Below are 16,453 nucleotides of genomic sequence, written 5' to 3'. Positions count from 1 at the left end.
ATCAATCCCTCATTACATCCCAAGAAACTATGAAATCTGTTCCACTGTCAGCTAAGTGAGATGGCAAACTCAACAGCGGGACACCGGCCATCACTGGACTGTTGGCACAGTGTGGGACAGACATTCCACCTCCCACGGAAGCCCGCTGCACTGAGCTGGGAGAGGCAGGGGTGGGGGTGCTGCCATTCAAGGTGGACGGGAAACTGGCCGTGATCCCCAGCGGCTACACTGCCAGGAAAACCCAAGCGTCTTCTCACTTGTCACTAGACTCGATCGTACAATAGAACTCTCCCCTGCCCCCCAGCTTTATTGAGGTTCTTCTAGTAGTTACAATTTCGGGTCTTACATCTAAGTCTAATCCATTTTCTGAGTTGATTTTTTGTGTGAGATAAAAATCTAAGTTCATTCTTCTGCATGTGGGTATCCAGTTTTTCTGATACTGTTTATTATACAAAGACTACCCTTTTCAGAGATGTGTGAATTTATTTCTGGACTCTTGATTTTGTTCCATTAGTCTATGTGTCTGTTTTTATGCTAGTAGCATACTGTTTTAAATACTACAGTTCTGTAATATATTTTAAAATCAGGAAGTGTGATACCTCCAGTTTTGTTTTTGCTCAAGCTTTAGCCATTTGGGGTCTTTTGTTGTTATGTGTGAATTTTAGAATTGCTTTTCTATCTCCATGAAAAATGCCATTGGAATTTTGATGGGGATTGCATTAAATCTGAAGACTGCGTTGGGTAGAACGGACATATTAGCAACATGAATTCAATTCATAAACACAGGATATCTTTCCATGTATTTCAGTCTGTTTAAATATCTTTCATCAATATTTCATAATTTTTAGTGTACAGATCTTTTACCTCCTTAGTTGAATTTATTCCTAATATTTTATTCTTTTTGATACTATTGTAAATTGGATTGTTTTCTTAATCTCTTTTTCAGATAGTTTGTTGTTATCATGTAGGAATGTAACCTATGTTTGTATATTGATTTTGAATCCTTCAGCTTTACTGAATTCATTTATTTGTCTTTAGGGTTTTCTATATGTTAGATCATGTTGTCTGCAAACAGAAACAATTTTACTTCTTCCTTTCCAATTTGGATGCCTTTCATTTCTTTCTCTTGCCTCACTGGTCTGCCTGGGACTTCCTGTGTTGAAAGGAATGGTGAGAGTGGACACTCTCGTCTTGCTCCTGACCTTGGAAGAAGAGCTTTCAGCTTCTCACTGTTGAGTCTGACGCTAAGCTTGTCATTTATGGCCTTTATTATGTTGAGATACCTCCTTCTACACCTAATTTGTTGAGAGATTTTATAATGAAAGTATGTTTTGTCAAATCCGTTGTTTCCATCTGTTGATATAATCATATGATTTTATACTTCATTCTATACTGTAGTGAATCACTTTTATTCATTTGCATAGGTTGAACCATTCTTGCATCCCAGGGATAAATTCCACTTGATCATGGGGTGTAATAACTTGGTGCATGGTTGGATTTGGTTTGCCAGTATTTTGTTGGGGTTTTTTGCATCTGTGGTCATCAAGAAGATTGACTTATAATTTTCTTTTCTTATAGTGTCCTTATTTGGCTTTGGTATCCAGGTAATTCTGGCTTTGTAATATGAGTTTGGAAGTATTCCCTCTTCAACTTTTTGGAAGAGTTTGAGAAGGGTTGCCGTGCATCTTTTTTAGGCAGCATATTGCTATATCTTATTTTTTTAATCCATTTAGCCTCTCTATGCCTTTTGATTGGAGTATTTAATCTCTTTACATCTAAACTAATTATTGATAGGTAAGGATTTCCTATTGCCATTTGTGAATTGTTTTCTAAATGTTACACGTTCGCTTGAGAAGATCGTGTGTTCTAGTGCTCGTGGGTGGGATGTTCTGTGTGTGTCCATGCGGTTCATTTGGTCTATAGTGACGCTCACATCTGTTGTTTCTTTAATGATCTTCTGCCTGGGTAATCAGGGTAATCCACCCATTTTTGAAAGTGGGGTATTAAAGTCTCCTACCACTATTGCATTGTTCCTCTCATCCCCTCCTGCTATCTTCTCTCGTAATTTGATGATTTTCACAGTGATATGCTTTGATTCCTTTCTCTTTATCTTTTGTGTATCTGCTACAGATTTTGTTCTTATGTCACTATGAGGCTTACACAATAGAGTTATAACAGTCCATTTTAAGCTGGTAACAACATCAGAGGTTCTTACTGTGATGATGTAAGCCGGAATATGCAAGTGGTGAAGAAATTTAATCTAAGAAATCACACCTCTACTGAGCCCCAACTCCAGACCCAAACTGAATAGAGAGCAAAAAAGAAGGAAGAAAAGACTCTTTTGAAGGAGAAAAAATAAAATAATCAGTAAATATTGCAAATAAGGTTTTTTTTTTAAAAGCTTAGCCTGCCCCGCCCCCGACCCCCACAACCTCCCCGTCACAGACACGTGCACTCCCAGAAGAGGGGAGGAAACTTGGACGTTTGACCCTATGACGTGTTTGGGGAGCAGAGAGGCGGGTGACAGGGGTCATGGCTGGAGGGGCCATAGAAGCCCTTGCCATGGGAAGACTGCGCAACAGCGCAGGGGCTCTTCCTGTAGTAAGGAGAGTTCCATAAACTATTTACAAATATTTCTAATGTTTCCCAGTTAATGTGGAAGACAGCCCCGTGTTCCCTCCATGCTGTCCCTGGCACCGCGTAAGCTACCAAACACGGTGGGGACACGCTTTCTGCCTGGCCCAGCGTGGCGGTTCCTGGGTTCTGGTGCATCCCTTGGCCCGGAGCTGGAGAATCTAGCAGCTTCCGGGACAGGCTCAAAGGAGGGCTGATGTATCTGGAAAACCAGCTTCTGAAAGTGAGAGATTCAGAAGCCCTTGTTTTAACTAAACAGAATAGATCATACATGTGAAAAATTCAGAGGGCCAGTTTAGACATAAACATGCAAATAAATGTGACTCTTCATCTCTGGAGAAAAACTTGTGAATTTATTTTCTGTTATAATTTACTTATTGGATTTTGATATTTACACCATATATTGGTCAACCAACGTGTTGGCTTTTTTCTGGTGTTGCGTAACAGCTACACTATTTGATTTTTATGTAATAAAAGACCCTAAAAGGGAAAGAAAACTCCAATAGGAACTATGACCAATGCCCGGATGTGGTTTTCACGTGAAGCAGACATTTCTTAATATATTTGTTTCCTTTCTTTGCATTAATCCCTCAGAGTTATTCAGTTTACTGTTAATAAAAGATTATCAAAAGAGCATTTGTAACTCAGCATGGCAGCAGTCAGGGATTTAACTCTAAGGTTTCTGGGAATGTGCTATAAAAAGCTATATGCTTGTGTATGTGTGTACATGTAGATCCACATGAACACATACACTTTAGTTTTTGTTCAGTTTAATGCTATAATCTCACTCAAAAAAAACACCTGCATAAAATAAAAATTTCAAAGAATGGGTCAATGTTGGAAATAATGTTGGAACAGGTGTACAAAAATCTTTGATCTTGAAGACCCTTTTAAAAGTGTCAGAAACAAAGTACATGTTTTAGTCAAAGAGAAAACCCCAGAAGCATTGTTTTCTAAAGTAAGGGAGGTTTTTTTGTTTAATGGAAACTTTGCTCTATTGCCTGATATTTCACGGGATACAGTTGAAAGGACAAAATCCAAGGGAATTAGACACATGGTGCACTGGGACACTATTCTTCCCTGGAACCACGAATGCTCCCAGGAGGAGGACTGACAAACAGGTGGCAGGGAGTCCTGGCATCTTCTCAAGCCTGAGCTGCAGCGTAGACAGGTGTGTCCTCGTTGAGCCACCACCACTGCCGCTTCTGCTGTGAGCAACCCTCAAAGCAGTTCAGAAGCCAAAAGAGGGCGGTTGAGTTAGGGGAGGGGTTAAGAGAGAAAGGAATCGGAGAGAAGGCACTAGCTTATCATGTATAGATTTTTTTAGCGGTTGGCACCAATTAGTTTAGCTTCGACTTCACTGACTCCAATGCCTTTAATACCTTCTCATTAAAAGTGAAAGGGCCAAACAGGATGTGGAAAGGACATGGAATCTGGAGTTGGCACGCTCAGGTCCAGGTGCAGTGGGGCAGGGCTGGCCTCCCGATGCCCAGGTGATCCGGCAACGCCCGAGCAGCACCGCCTGCGTTTCGGTCGCAGGACCCCTTCACAATCTTAAGAGGTATGAAGGACCCTAAAGATCATGTATTTATCCAGGTTGTATAGATTGATATTTGTTGTATTAAAAATCAAAACAGAATTTAAAATGTTTATATATTGATGAATTTATTTTAAAATGCATAAATATTTTATTTATATATACTTTAAAATAACATACTCTTTTGGAAAATAGTTACATTTCCAAAACAAAACAGAAATTATTGAGGAGACTGGCATTGTTCGATATCTTCACAAATCTCTGTACTGTGTGGCTTGACAGAAGATGGCTGGAATTCATACACACAGGGACATCTCAGAGATACTGTGGGTTTGGTTCTAGACCCACCATAATGAAGTGAATATCACAAAAAGCAAATCACATGAATGTTTTGGTTTCCCAGGGCATATAAAAGTTATGTTTACACTATACTGTAGTCTACTCAGCATAGTGTAATAGCATTATGTCTAAAAAAATGTATGTACCTTAATTTAAAAATATTTTATTCCTAAAACATGGTAGCAATCATTAGAGCCTTCAGCAAGCCACAAATGTTTTGCTGGTGACGGGTCCTGCCTCGATGTTGACGCTGCTGACTGATCCGGGTGCCGGTTGCTGAGAGCTGGGCTGGCTGTGGCAATTTCTTAAAATAAGACAACAATAAAGTTTACCACATTGATTGACTCTTCATTTCACAAAAGACTTCTCCATAGCATGTGATGTCATTTGGTAGCATTTTACCCACAGTAGAACTTCTTTCAAAACTGGAGTCAGTCCTCTCAAGCCCTGCTGCAGCTTTATCAACTGAGTTATGGAATATTCAGAATCCTTTGTTGTCATTTCCACCATGTTCTCCGCACCTTCCCCAGGAGCAGATTCCATCTCACGAAACCACTTTCTTTGTTCATCCATAAGAAGCAACTCCTCATCTGTTCAAGTCTGACCACGACATTGCAGCAATTCAGTCCCATCTTCAGGCTCCACGGCTAACTCTAGTTCTCCTGCCGTTTCCACCACGTCTGCAGTTCCTTCCTCTACCAAGGTCTTGAACTCAAAGTCATCCATGAGGGTTGGAATCAACTTCTTCCAAACTCCTGTTAATGTTGACATTTTGACCTCATCCCATGAATCACAGATGTTCTTGATAAATGGCATCTACAATGGAGAATCCTCTCCAGAAGGTTTTCAGTGCACTTTGCCCAGATCCATCAGAGGAATCACTATCTATGGCAGCTATGGCCTTTAAAAGTGTGTTTCTTAAGTAATAAGACTTGGAAGTTGAGATTACCCCTTGATGGGCGCAGGGAGTAGGGCTGCCTGAGAAGAGGGAGAGAGACGGGGAAAGGTCGGTTGGTGGAGCAGTCAGAGCACATAACATTTATCGATTACGTTTGCCATCTCACACGGATATGGTTTGTGGCACCCCAAAATAACTACAGAGCAACATCAAAGATCACTGATCACAGATCACGATAACAGATATAATAATGAAAAAATGTGAAATATTGCGAGGATTACCGAAATGTGCACAAAGACTCCAAGTGAGCATCTGCTGTTGGAAAAATGGTGCCAACAGAGTTGCCAAATTGCTGATACAAATCTTTAATATGTAAAAAACACAATATCTGCAAAGATACTTTACTTTACCATAAAGTAAAACACAATAAAATGAGTATGCCTGTAATAGTAAGTGCAGTGACAATAAGGTTCTGTCTTCCTAAGCACTTGAATTTAAGTGTTTGTGAACTTCTTTGAACTTGGTTACCATTTTCAGAGCCTTGGGTGACAACAGCCCTGAAGTAATCTACGTGTGATAAAAAGAAAGCTCCCCAGCATGAAACCAAAAATTCCGAATTCCTGTGCTGACAATCATCCGATGTAACTCGAGAGACGGGGACGGGGACTGGCCTTGGATTGTCGGATTCGGAGGCTGCCGTGTGGACACCGACATATGTTGAGATCCCTGGAAAGGGCCTTTCTTCATCTGCAGATCTGTGTACTTATTTAGTGATCGCTCACAAATGGCCTGCAGTATGAAGTAAGTTACTGCGTTTTAAGTTAAATTTCAAAACGTGTGTGTGTGTGTTGTTTCTAATTTTAAAATAGGTTATACATACTGGCATATCGTCCAGTGGATGGAACCACAATCCAAAATGGACGCTGTATTCCAAGGGTGTCATGGAAGCTTTGAGTCACTGAGCTAGCCCAAGGATTTCTGCCACTGAGACTGAATGTCAGTCCCCACCTTTCCAATTTTAGGTTTTCTAATAGAAGGTAGCATTTGATTTAGTGCCAGAGTTTCCCGAAGTCCCATGACAAGCAGATGCCTTTACATCAGAAAGTGTTGTCAGCTCCTCTGAATGCAGCAACAGGAGCTGAAATAAAGCTTGGAGGCCAACACCTTCACTCTGGAGACACGGAACAAGCTCCCAGCACCCTTTCCTCTTTTCCTACTCACCAGCAATGGAACTATTTTGGAATATTCATTTTTAAGGCCCAATTCAAATGGATTCTCCCCTGTGAAGCCCTCCACAAGCCTTTTAGGCAGAATGAATCACTCGCTACTCTGTGTGTCCCAAATACTGCCTGGCCTGGGTCGTTTTAAGGCTGCTTCCACCCTACAGCTGTGTGGTCTTGTGATCATACACCTACGATTCTTCTTCTGTCGTCTGAGTGGCTGTTTACAGTGTGTGCCCAGAAGATTATGAGTGTCTTACAGAAGCTATTGTCTTCTCAATTTTTGTTTCTCTCAGCAGATAACAAAATAGCTTACATAAAGTAGGTGTTCCAAAAGCATTTATTAAATTGCATTGTGATTTTTTTTGCATGCTCAAGTCTCCACGATGTGGCAGAGCCAGCATGTGAACCCAGACCTGCTGGTTCAGTCTGTAGCTCACCGAAGTTTTCTTCACTCTACAAAATCAGCTCCATGTTCAGCACCTATAAACCTCCCGTCTGCAACTTTCAATCAAATCAGGTACTCTGGGTCAGTTTACATGAAATATGAAGCATCAAACTTCAAAAGAAGGGCAGCTCCAGGAATCTTCCACAGAGATACCCATAGTCACAGCCCCTCACCCCATGCACAAGACTGCACATCACATTCCCAGTGTGCTCCGCGGGCACCTTACCCACAAGTACCAACAGACACCAACAAATGCCATCAGACACCAATAGACACCAACACAGCTCATCAGATACCATCAGATACTAAACAGATACTAACAGAATCATTAGATTACACTAGATACCAGCAGATGCCATAAGATACCAGCAGATACCATGAGAACCCACCGGATATCAAAAGATATCATCAGATACCAATATACACCAACAGATACCATCAAATACTAAGAAGATACCATCAGATACCAACAGACACCAACAGAAACCACAAGATACTAAACATATACCACCAAATATCATCAGACACCATCAGATACCAACAGATACCATCAGACACTAAATAGATACTAACAGAATCCATCAGATACCAACAGATACAATCACGGCCCAGAGATACCATCAGATACTGAACAGATATTCACAGAGTCAATAAGACATCATCAGACTGTAACAGATGTCATCAGATACCAACAGATAGCAAGGGATACCATCACCATGCATGTTCCCAAGGTCATGCTGTTGCCCTAATCAAAAGATCTGCTTCAAAAACTGGCATCCCAAACTCCTTCTTTTTGGAAGATGGACTCCTGGCTTTCCTGCCAGGAGGGTGGCATCCCACAAGTTTTCAGGGCAGGCCACCATCTGTACTGCCAACGTACAGCACCGGGCTCACCTGCAGGGCCAGCCGGCTGCTGCCCCATGGAGAAAGCAAGTCTAGACGTGGCACCCGTGCTCACTGGAATGTGCACAGTAGAGCCACGCACTCTTCCCTAACTGCTGGCCGTGATTTTCAGCAAGGACACCTTCCTGGGGATCACCGCACTGACTGCATCTATTGTAAGGCTAATCCCCAACCTGCGAGCTCCCACGGCCAGACAGAGGGCCTTTACAAAGCCAGATTTCCACAGAAATCGGAGTGGCTAAAGCTACTGTAGCTCCACATTCCCTGAGGTGTCTTATGAAAACATTCAGAAGCTTAGCAGGGCACTTAGTTTGTAAAAAGGTTCATCTCCCAAGCCTATGTCTGCAATAAAAAAAGCATTTAACATCTCAGGATTACAAGAGCAACAATTAAAGCAAAGCCTAAAAGCTGACCCGGCTCTCTTCAGAGGCCTGCGCTCTTGCCGGCTGGAGAAACTATTTTAGACTTAGGTGCCAATTTTTACATAAGCCCTGAACCTCCCTTTAGCAAACAAAAGCTAAAGAAAAATTCAGGGGCCTCCCCGGACAGGAGCAGGACATACACAGGGAGGGGGGGGTGGGGGCAGGGGCCGGTGAAAGCTGGTCTGGGGAGGGGTCCGCGGCGGCTGCCCGAGGTCCCCAGCTCCTTTCAGACTGAAAGGAAAACATGAAGCTTTTCCACACAATCCCTTTGGTCAACTTTGCAAGGATGGCACTTTAGCGACTCCTTCTCACATACTCCTGCTACGAGTTCGACTTGAAAGTGTTCTTTAATGCCTTGAAAGCAGAAAGCAAATTGAAGAAACAGCCGAAGACCCTTTGATGGGCGTGGGAGCTGCTTGGGCCCTTTAAAGATACAGCCCAGCCACGAAAAGAAAAGCCTTTTGTAGTGGGGGTTCTCTCAACTGCACGCTCGCCTGCAGGTCGCCACACAATTTCGGGGAATACTGAAGCCCTATGGGAACCGTGTTGGCTTCCTGAGTCCGCCATTACTAAACGTCTGTAATAATTAGCAATGATATGATGGCTCCATGCTTGCTCTGGGCCAGAGAGAGTGACAACAAATAATTCTACTGGCGTTTCAGTATGATTTTTCCCCCAATAACTCACCTATTATATTTTTATGCTCTTAAACTAAGGAGAATTACTAGTATAACAAATATCAGAGTGAACATGATAGTACCAGAAAGAAATAAGTGTGTTTCTTCTACATATCTGCCCCAAACACAGAGACACATTTCCAGGAAGGAAAGAGCTTGCCCTGGTTCTGGCTCCGAGACATCCGAGAGACGCGGCTGTTGGAGACAACTGTGCAGAGCGTCCCCCAGCACGGGGGGGTGGGGAGACTCGGCTGAGGAAGGACGGTGTGATGACAGCACCGCCACCTTCTTCCCCAGGCCCGTCTCAGGAGCCCGGCTGTTGGAATACGAAGTCCCAACTCATGGCTCTGGTGCAAGGGGTCGCGGATGGCATTTCCCCACGGCCTCCCCTGGCCCTGAGCCGCAGGTTTCTCTCCCTGCACGGCCGGCAGCTGTCCCGGCCTGTGACAGGGAAACGTGTGCCTTCCCTCCCGGCAGGTGCCATTCCTGAGCCTCACCACGCGCTGCCATGGGCTGTTTCCACGCATCTCCATGGCACGCGCCTGGATTTGGTTCGCTCTTTACACAGTCCCCCATCCTGGTGCCAGCACAGACGTCCTGGGCAGGGATGAGCCACAGTTTGAACTCTGAACCCCACCAGTCCCCGGAGCTGCTTGGGCTCCCTCACCTGCTTCGGCACAAGGAAATTTCTCTGCCAGGCATCTGAAGATGCGCCTTCCTTTCATTGCAACACACACAGTAACTTAAAGAAGAGAAGAACAGTAAAATTCACAGTGTCTGCCTACTTGCTCCCTGTGAAGACAATTCCAATCACTCTTATACCAATATTAAGTCTGAGTTTAGAGTTTTGAACAGGGATTTTGCAGGCTGACTTGCTTGGTCATGCACATGCACAGCTGACTCAGGTTTCCGTAGCAATGAGCTGTTGACAGCGCATCTTAGTGGGCAGGCAGGCCCAGGGAGGCCACTGTGGGCTTGGATGCTGCCCTGGGTGACAAGGGCACCAAAGGGTACCAGGTTGTCCTGACGCGTTCTGAAAACCGGCCTGGACATCCCAAATCCAGACACTGCACTGACAAAGAAATGCCATACTCGAGATTCTTTGTTGATTTTATTTTCTAATATGCGGTGACCTGATTTTCCTTCTGGCTTGCAAGAACCTTCCATGTGGCCCCACACCAAAATTGCCACAGCTGTTCCCATGATTCTTCCATTCATGCTGCCTGGCGTGGCACATGGGGCTGTTCAGGGCCGTGGTGGGACCATCACTCCCCCCACCTCCTGGGTTACACTCTGCCCCCACTTGGCCGTCCTCTCCACCTTCCAGATCCTTCTGTCCCAGCCCAAGCCTCATTCCCCTTCTCACACTCATGGCTGCGGTAAAATGTGCGCCAGGAAAACAAACGAGCATCACCTGGTGACTGCTTCTTGCGCAGCCATCCTGGCCCGGCAGGCTGTGGACAGTGGACAGCCAGTCCCTGCCCTGCAGCTGACGTCCCCAGGAGCGCACAGACCTCCTGCACAGAACCACCCACATCAGCAGGTCCTGTCGCAAAGGCCAGTGCTGCCGGGGAGCAGCTCGGGGGCTCTACATGTGTGGAGGGTCTCAGGCTTCCCCACCCAGCAGCAGGGAGGTTTGTTCTGGAAGGGGCATGTTACTCTGCCAGCTGACGGATGGGCAGACACTCGCCACGAGGAGGCACAGGGCAGGGAGGAAGCCTGGGGACAGGAATTAACGGTCCCTGGCCAGGGAAGATGACATGCACAGGTACCGGTGCAAGGAGTGAAGTGGATTTTTTTGAGAAACTGAAATAAGAAATAAGGCTGGGGGAGCAGAGTGCAAGGGGTGGGGGACATTTGAGACGAGGCCAAGGATCCATCCAGTGCAGGAAGGAGTCTGGACCGACACCGAGGTCGGCGGGAAGCCAAAGGTGCATTTTGAAATTCTCCTTCTGGACCTAACGCAGCAAAGTGATGGGGGAGGGGCGGCAGACACACAAAGAAGGTCTCGTAGGAGTCCAGGCAGGGCTGGTGTGGCCCAGAGGAGGTCAGAGTCAGGAGGAAGTGTCACTCAGGGAAAGGTCAGCAGGACCAGGGCTGACTCTCTCTTGGAGAGGGGGACAAGCAGGTGTCCGGCCAGATCCCAGGTTTCTGTCGGGAGGAGGCTGGGCAGATGATGCCGTTCGCCCAAATTAGGGCACCGGGGGAAGGCATCGTGGGTTTACTCTGACACACACTGAGTGTGGCACGGCTGTGAGGACAAGGAGGTGAGCAAGAGACGCGGTGCAGGCAGCCCAGAGCTGAGACTGGAGTCTGGCACGCCACGGCTCGAGACCCCGGGTCAGCACAGCTCGCTGGTGCCGTGGGAGCGGATGGGATCTGCCTCGTCCCGACTCCTGTCACTCTTGGAGTTTGCAGGGCCCAGCGTCACCCTCGGTCATGCCCTGCAGTCGTGGCCTTGCCACGTCCTGTCTGCTCAGGTGAGGCTCACGCCCAAACGAGCTACTCCGACACGCCTGTTTTCCCCATAAAGTGTGGGGAAAGGTGCCTTCGTGAGCTTGGGGACACAGACGACACGTCAGCACTGCCCTTGAGGGATCATTGTAAATAAGGAGGTCACCCACAGAAAGCACAAAAATGCAAAGTCTGCGGCAATGAATGGACCACATAGAGCGCATGCGCACAGCAGAGCCGGACCGAGGAGGAGAGCCTCGCCCCACACCTGCCGGGAACGTGAGTGCGGGCGCCTTGCGCTTCCGGCCGGTCCGTGCCAGTCGGTGAAGGCCACGTCAGCCCAGCACCATGACCGCTGACTAGGAACTCCGAGAAACTGCAGTGAGCAGACCAAGTCACAAACGTGGAATCCACAGATGCTGAAGATGGACTGTATTTATAATGAATCAATTTAGTCTAATTTTCCTTAATGTTCTTTTCTCATGAAAAAAAACTTCACATTGAGAAATTTTTTTAAATAAGTAAAAAGTATGAAAAAGAAACTAAAAATTTATTCTCACCACCCAGAGACAAGCACATCCTAGTTCCATTCCATCTTTGATCTATCCTTTTACATAAAATGGAATGCAAGGTTGACCGCGTGCACATAGCTTTGCTCCCTCGAGAGTGACATGAGCTGCAGATTTCCACAGACGCCCTTTATCGGACTGAGACGGAGCTTTATACTCAGGCTTTGCTGGGAAATTTTTTAATCACGAATGGGTGTTGGATTTTGTCAAGACTTTCTCTGCATCTGTTGAGATGCTCGTGTGGGTTGTCCTTGTTAGCGATGCATGGTGCGTGTGGACATGCGGAAAAATTCTTAATTTTTATAAGCCAAATATGTATTTCATGAGAATAGAAAAAGTATCTCTTGTGATGGTCATATTGCAGTTATCCTAGAAATATGAGGGATTAACATTAAGAAACATGAGACCAATGGGGGAAAAGCAGATACTAGTGATAGCGACACACAGCCAATGGGAACGTTTAATAAGCATCCCAAGTTGCGTATCCCTTACCCAAAAAGCTTGGAACCAGAAGTGTTTTGGATTTCACATATTTTTCAGATTTTGGAATATCTGGATTATATTTACTGTTTGAACATCTCTAATCCAAAAATCCAAAATTGGATTGGGATAAGAGCAAAGCTATGCTTTCTACCTCAGCATTGGACCTGATGTCATAACCAATAGGGTAAAGAAAGAAAAATGAATAAAATTCATACATGCTGGATGGAAGAAATAAAACTTTATCACATATGATATGACCATCTATATAGAAAAAACAAAAAAAAACTACAAAAACATACTACAACTAACAAGTTTAGCAAGCAAATTCAGACTACAAAGTTTGTCTTTCTGTATGCTAACAATGAACAGTTGGAAATTGAAATTAAAAATAATACCATTTGCAATAGCATTAAGATTCAGGGTTATATCTTACAAAATACATGCAAGACTTATATGCTGAAAACTATCATACAAAACATAAAATGAATACATACAAAATAACAGTGTAATAGCACTCTGCCTATTGAACTATGAAACTAAAAAAAATTCAAAATGCTTTAATGAGCATTTCAAAAGTTTCAGATTTTGGAGCATTTTGAATTTGGGATTTTCAGATTAGAGATGCTCAACCTGTACTGATTTTATTTTTTAAAAAGAATATTTCTTCAGAATTTAATATTTGAAACTTTAGTATTAGCTTCTTAACAAGAAAGTAACAAAGGTGCTCTCACTAAAAACAGGGACGAAACAGTCCTTTATCACCATGAATATTTAGCACTTTGGGGAAGTTCTATTCACATCACCAGGAAAAAACACTGGAGACCCTGTAGGAAAATCAGGGAAGGGCGGAAACAGGAAAGTCCCAGGAGAAAGACAACTGGCCAAAAACACAAAACATGTCCAGTCTTGCTGATTATAAAATAAATTCAGTATAAGATAATGTGATAGCATTCTCTGCCTATTAAACAGTTAAAATTTTAAAATAATAATATCCAATGATAGCAATGAACAGAAGAAGTTGGTACTCTTAATGGCACAAACTTTGGGCAATTAGGTTTTGCTGAGAGAAATTACAGAAATGCTACATCAACGAATAGACACAAACTGGACATCATCAGAGTTAAGTTCTGCTCTTGGAAAGATGCTATGAAGAAAATGAAGAGGCAAGCTACCAGCTGGGAGAAAATACTTGCAAAACACACATCTGATGAAGGCTCGCGCCAGAATCCGTCGGGAACTCTTAGAAACCAACAGTGAGACAGACAAGCTGATGGTAAAGGGGGAACAGACCCTTTACCAAAGAGGAGGTGCGGGGGGCAAACTGACCCTTGAACACATGCAGCACTGGTCAGGAAGAAAATGCAGTGAAAATCCCAATGACATGTCACTACACACCTGCTAGATGATTAAAGTTCTGGCAAAGGCTGGCAGTTGGAATTCTCACTCATTGCTGGTGAGAATGCAAATGATACAGCTACTTTGGAAAACAGTTTGACATTTTCTTATGTTCAGTTAAACATGCACTTACCGTGAAGTCTCACTCCAGGTATTTCCCCGAGAGAAATAAAGGTGCCCCTTCACACAAAGACCCATGCGTGAACGTCCGTATTAACCTTATTCACAATAGCCCCAAACTGAAAACAACCCAAATGCCCACCAACCAGTGAACGGATAAATAAATTGTCGAATTTGGTATACGAGAACACTGCTCAGGAATTAGGAGGAGCAAGCCACTCCTGCACATGACAGCACGGATGGAGCTCAAAGTGTTCTGCTGCAAGGAGCCAGACACAGAAGCCTACAGACTGCACGACACGGTTAACAGAGCGCTTTAGAGGAGACATGCTGTAGGGACAGACATCCGATCAGTGGTTTCCAGGGGCTTGAGAAGGAAGAGGAAATTTATTGCAAAAGGCATGAGGAAATTTGGGAGATGATGGGAGTGATTTCCATATTGGTTGTGGTTATCGTGGTTACATAACTGTATACATTTGACAAAACTTATCTGACCGTATACTTTAAGGGGTGCATTTTACTGTATATAAATTATACCTCAAAAAACACAACCAAGAGAAAAGAACAGACCAAAATTCCAAATATAACCCAACAAACAGACAAGCAAAAACCACTTTTCCACATGCCCGTAAAACTGTACCATCAGACGTTTACGACTTTGGACTATGGCTTTAGGTTTCCTGGGTCCTTATTAAAATGAAAACAGCCTTATGGTGTGGGACACATCAAGCTTTTCTCCATCATTAATGCCATCTGTCCCTGCAACTCTCCATGGAGCTCAGGCTAAGCGGAAGAGAGCGCAGACTCCGAAAAGCTCGGTAGACTGTGGGGGTGTCACAGCACATCTGGGGAGGGGCCCTGGCCACTGGGGCAGATGGAATCAGAGGCCCCAGACAGCCATGGGCAGGGCTCTCTCCCTCCACGTCCTTGCTGTGCCGACCTTCACCCTGCTCACTGGGTTTTCTTGTGACTTTGGACAGCGCCCTTCCGACCGTCACAACACGGACAGTGCAAAAATGTCCTCATGGTATAACCGTCTATATGTAGTTACACGAATGCAGAAACATGCACGTCTGCAACAGAGTCCTGCTGTTCAAAGAGCATAGCCAACCCCCATCCTCAAGGGTGTCCCCCAACATTGACCCAGACACTGAGGGTGCAATCTGTCACAGAGGTCTCTGTTCTCAGGAGGTGATCTGGTTGTTCTCAGCAGAAAGGACAAGAGACTTTGGCTTTTTTATCCCCTGACGTGGGCCTTGTCTCGGAAGCACAGCTTTAGCAAACGTTGGAGCACATGACAGGAAGGGCCTTGCGCACTTGAGAGACAGGCTCTGCCTTGCAAACGCCAACACCTTGGGCCAGGAATATCCTGCTCCCAGCCCAGCATTCCAACAGGAGGGTCCTTCAACGCTCAAGGGTAGCGTTAAGCCAGAAAATTCCATTACTAAAATGCACTCGGGGAACTTACCAGAGAAGTTATAAAGTTTCAAACTGTGCAAAGGACAGTAGCAGAGCCTGCCCAGTGCTCAGCAGAGACTGAACCCCACAGCCGGCCAGGGCTGGCCCAGGTCAGCCCCCTCTGGATTCTGCGAGGACCACCCAGGTGTGAAGGGAAGAGACCCCCATCAACCCCAGTTGCACGGAGTGGTTCTTTCAACAACGTTCAAGATAGCATTTTAAAAACCTTATTTTAAAACAGTGCCAAATTCCTATTTTCATTTTAGGAAACAGGCCCTTTTAGAAAACAACATCTAAAGAAGAGCCACTTCACGCAGCACAGCCATGAATCTGGGTGCCGTGGTTGTGCAAGGCACTGGCCACATGAGGACGTGGATAAAGGGAGCAATGGGGGCGGGCTCTCAGATCCCAGGGATGGCTCCAGAACCCTGTGACTGACCCCAGGCAGGTGGCAGCTCCACTCTGCATCTGTGGGGACCCGGGAGGACCAAGGGCAGGCCCAAGACCATTTTCTGTAAATGACCCCTGCCCCAAGCCTGAGGAACGACCCAGACCCAAACCACCCTTGCGACCCGCCTGACTGCACTTGGTGGAGAAAGGGTTGGGATGTGTTGTGCTCGAATCGGGTAAATGTCCACGAAAACTGAAAGTTGGTTCCAGAGCCTGAATTAAAGTATGGCAAGCAAATACCAAACCCACATAAAAATCTGTTTAAAAAGTCAATAAAAATAATTAATCCCAAACTTGCCCTTGCTATCACTCAAACTTGCACCTTATTACTGTTAAAGCACCTAACCAGCTAATTTTATCCTAACCATTCACCGTTCTATGTCACTAGTGTGTCAAACATGAGAATGATGTGCTTTAAAGGGTGTTTTAAGGTGTTTTAAAGGGTG

Source organism: Lemur catta, chromosome 11 (assembly GCF_020740605.2).
Source record: "Lemur catta isolate mLemCat1 chromosome 11, mLemCat1.pri, whole genome shotgun sequence".
Lineage (NCBI taxonomy): Eukaryota > Metazoa > Chordata > Mammalia > Primates > Lemuridae > Lemur > Lemur catta.
The sequence above is the reverse complement of the archived record's forward strand: the minus strand, read 5'-3'. Positions refer to the sequence as shown.